The sequence below is a fragment of the Toxotes jaculatrix genome, chromosome 16 (genome assembly GCF_017976425.1).
Source record: "Toxotes jaculatrix isolate fToxJac2 chromosome 16, fToxJac2.pri, whole genome shotgun sequence".
In the NCBI taxonomy this organism is placed as follows: Eukaryota; Metazoa; Chordata; class Actinopteri; family Toxotidae; genus Toxotes; species Toxotes jaculatrix.
In genome coordinates, this window is record NC_054409.1 from 10,221,235 (window position 1) to 10,225,928 (window position 4,694).

Below are 4,694 nucleotides of genomic sequence, written 5' to 3' on the forward strand. Positions count from 1 at the left end.
TATTATCACATAAACAGTTTGTACCAATGGCAATTCGTCAGTATGTTACGATAACGATCACATTTTAAGTCAGTGGTTATATTCAATGACAGATGTAATTTTATGCACTAAACACTAGATGGAAGCGTGGGTTAAGTGCAGTGACTATGTACAGTATGAAAATGCCGTACATTGCTGTACAATCTATAGAGATGAGATCATGCAACAAATCTTTCTATGTCAGGCCGCACAGCCTGATCCTGGGACAGCGCCAGGCCTCATCACCTGTGGTTAACAACTGCCCTGTGCAGCGCTTTTGTGCCAGAGCTCCTGTCAAGCAGGAGAAGTGCAGGTGTGACAAATAACGTTCATGATGGCTCCGTTCCAGTTTAGATATACCAGTAAACCAAATAAGCATGCATGATGCGAGGCTCAGGAATCATTATCAGTGTTACTAGTTAGACTACTAACTAACTAACATCTCTTGTTTGTTAATGTTCTTATTTTGTATAATTTAACAGTTTTTGTTTGGAGTAATTTAAGGCTGTTAGTTTTGTCTGTCGTATGTCTTTTTGCCATCTCCACCGGCTCACTTATGATAACAAGATAGGGCTAATTTTTCTTGAGATTTTTTTTTTTTTTTACCTCATGGGGTGTAGTTCAGCACTTTCAGTCATGTAGAGCTGCAGCAAAAGCTGAAAAAGTATCTTTTCATCTTTGTTTTGTCCTCTCACCACTGTTCCCCAACAACACCAACTCTCTTTTCCTCAAACTTTTACACAGATTTAAAACAAATAATGATGTTCACCCCCCAGACAGCACACAGGGAGCAGCAAATGCTGGAGGCTTTGGCACATAATGAGGAGCTAAGTGAAAAAAATGTCCAGCAGAGATGTGTGAACTGGGTTAGATTTCACTGGACCATTTAAAAACAGAATTTACATTTCACAGGGCCCTATTATCTAGAATGTCACTGCAGACACAGCCCCAAATCATGGGCATGGTCACAGTTGATTGCAGTACACAGATGTCAGTCCACACTGGGTGTTCAATTACAGAGATTTAATTTTTCCCTTCACAGCCTTCATGTCTTCTAATAACCAGCAAATACTCTTGTTTTTTTCTGAGATGACTTCTTAGTTGGGAGTCCAAATTGTTTAGAAATGTGAAAACAATAAGACCATTGTTGTGTGATTCAGGAAGTTCATGTGAATGTTTTTTTGGTGCAGGTAGAGGAGAGGAGAGATGCATGCCACACATCGCGAGGGCACTTTAATAATTCATTAAATGAGCTTTAAAAAAAAAGACAAGAGCCAGGCACGTTAGACAACTGTCCTGGAGCCAGACTGCTGTAATTGGCTCACGTCAGCCGAGGAGACTGAGTGGGCTCCGAGGAAGAAGTTGGCCTGGATGGTGGAGGTGGGATGTGATGTTTTTTGCTTGTGTGCGGAGGTGGATCTAAAAATGGATTAGAGGGATGAAGTTGGATGGTATGGCATGTTAGTTTTGATGTGTTGAAAATCAGTTGGCAATGGTCGAACAAGGACCCAAGTGGGAGTGGGTAAACCTTGATTTTGGATCATTTAATGACTTCCAAAGACTCCTTTTCATGTATTTTATCCAGTGTGATTAGAGCTCCTACTTTCTTTCTTCTTATTGGCTTAAAGGGAATTATACATTGATTTTAACATTTATTACTAAAGACATTGACTTAGCATTTTTGGGAGAATTTTTCTCTTTATGAGATTTACAACCCCCGAATACCAGCTTTGATAGAATCTCTCTCTAAAGCCAAAAAGACAAAAGCTAAAGCCCACGCTGGGAGAGCTCTCACAGACTCATTAGAAATTCTGTGTTGGCTCACAAACCTGCTGATGAACTCTGTGATGAGACTGATGTGCTGACATTTTATCGTGGCTCCATTCTGGCACTGCTTCCCCAGAGCCATGACCACGCTGCCACTCTTATTTACCATTACTCATCCCTGCTGAGTGAAGCCATCACACAACAGCAGCTGGCCACTCCATAGCACCTCAGCCAGCAGCTGGCCCTGATGCACTCTCTGTAGGACAAGCCAGATAACCTTTATACTGAGCTCCTCTGGATTTCACATGGGGAGGTGGTGACTCACAAACTCACACTTGTTGCCTTGGCACTCTGACAGGCTCACATCTGTGCACACAGCACACTTGACACACTTGAACTTGAGCTATTACTCCTTTTGTCAAACACTGAATGAAAACTTGTTTTGTTAAAGCATTCAGAGTTGAACATTATGAAATAGAATCATCCTGCAGTCTAAGCTTGTAGGACACATTGAGTGTTATTTCATAGTCGTCTTGCAGTGTGTCAGTCTCTCAAAGCCTTCTGACATCCCTACACTGTGGGACCATGCTCACTGCTTCCCTCTTGAAGACATAAACCTTCAAAAATAAAACACAAATTTATATAAAAAAAAAAAAAAAAAAAATTCATAAAGCAGTGGTAAAGGGTTATATCTTGTCATGGATTGTTATAGTCTCTTGAAAGTTTAAATGAACTGGAACAGCTTTGTTAAAGGAACGGTTGCACTGACACAAGGCATCAGATTGAGTGATAGATGCTGATGCAGTTTAATTACATGTCAGTGAAAAACTGTGATGTATGGAATTTAAGAAGCGTCTGCTCTTTTAGAGAAATCAGTATCTTGGTAATTACAGCTTAAAGTTTGAATAAGGTTCCTGAGATTAAATGTCAGTTTTTTATCAAAGAAAGAGTCATCTTTAAACCTTGTCACAACATGTGCAAAAGATTCAAACTGTCCAAAAAGTGAGAAACCAGGCTTATAGGTGAGTTTCACAACATGTTTCAAGAGTTTTATGTAAGTGTCAGTATCTTGAAAGAAGACAAATTAAATATAGAAAATAATGAAACTTCATTCTTGATAAATTCTTTAAAGTAGCTGATTTGAATTAGTAACTGTCTTAACACATAGGCAGTTTTGTATGATTCTTGAATAGTTGACAAAAATCACTTTTGCAATGTTGTTTTTGGTGAAGAAAAAAAGGAAACGCAGACAAATGTTTCTGCCATACCCCTACTCCTTGTTTTTTTAAAAGAGAAATTGCACTTGGTGAATATCCCAGATGGCATGAAGGCTGCATGACGGGGCTTAAAGCAATCTTTCTCATTAGCCCAGCAATTTGTGAGGCTCTCTGGGTGGGATAACCTTGGACTTATTCAGAGCTCAAGTTTCACATTTGACTCAGCATTTAATGTAGCAATTAGCCTGGTCAAGAACATAATCATCGAATCTGCTGTGAAACAATTGCATAATATCCTCATCTAGACAATTTTTCTCCCACACACGCCCTCTCTTTCTTCGTGTCCTTTTATCTCAGTTTCCTGTTTAGTCTCTCTCTGTCTTTCTCTTTTTTCTACTGTATGTGTCCTTCTCTCTCCCATTCTCCCTGTGTGACCTTCAGTTTAACATTTGGGGAGAAGCTGCTGCTGGACTCCTCCCTATTCTTTCTTTCACTGACAAGAGAAAAAAGCAACACGAGCCTCAGGGCACAAAGGTTTATAGCTACACTCTGTGACTTCTACTAGTTGGTTTTCCTTCTCTATTTTTTCACCTATTTTACCATTTAAAGCTTGACAAGCCTTTGAGGCAAAAAAAAAAAAAGTTCATACTGCAATTTCTGTCCAATCCTTTCTCTGGCAAAGCCCTGACCTCTTGGTGATATTAAAGACAATAATTTTTATTTCAATAATGGTAAGAAGGTGAAAGGTCCAGTGGCCATGATACTTGGAGAGCCACGGCTCTGTCCTCTTGATGCAAGATTGAGCAGACACTTACGGTCCCTGTGCTACGATGCTCTTGACATCCATACCGTACATCTGAGATCGTATGGGTGAGGTTTTCAGAGGAAGCCCTTTGCACTCTGTGGGGTGTGTAATCTGTGCATACCCACTTGAAGCAACAGTTATGTCATTCCATGTTCTCTGGTGCAGCCACTTGGAACAGTGTGCAGAGGGTAATCAAGTTGAGGGAGCTGATAACTGGCTGACTGAATTTTAAGCAAGTGTTAACACCACTCGTGCTACACGTCACATTTACATCTCTGCACTGTGCATACTGATTATCATGACTTGTGTTTTTTTGGTTGTGAAAAAGCTAAGAAATTAAGCACTGGCATTCTTTACTATTAGATAACGTCATTTCTTCATAATAAACAGATTAAGGTTAATGTAATTTCTATTTGACTAAAATGTTTATCAGCCATTTAGCGTCCATGTTAAGTTCCACTAAGTATTAAATCATACAAGTAGCCTAAAACAGGCAGATTAACATGCCGTCTAACATGGGAAACAAAAAAATTGTGTACAATGTACATTATCTTGCTAATATGTATGCAAATAAGTATGTGGGAGAATGTTTTGCTTCTGTAAATAAATTTGCAGGATGTGATACAGTGAAAAAGCCTGTGGCTCCTTTTACTGCTGACAAGTGGTCACTCTGGGCTGGGTTCCGTACAAATTCAATTAGTAATTGAACTGAACATCAATTTGATTTTATATGTCATTTTATAGACATTTGCTATAATCTGACATACACATTACCATCCCTGTGGTACACGTTTTAGTGTGTTTGTTTTATTTTTTGCTGGTATGTTAAAAAAAAAAACAAAACAACAAAAAAACAACAAAGACACAAACTCAAGATTCTCAGGAAG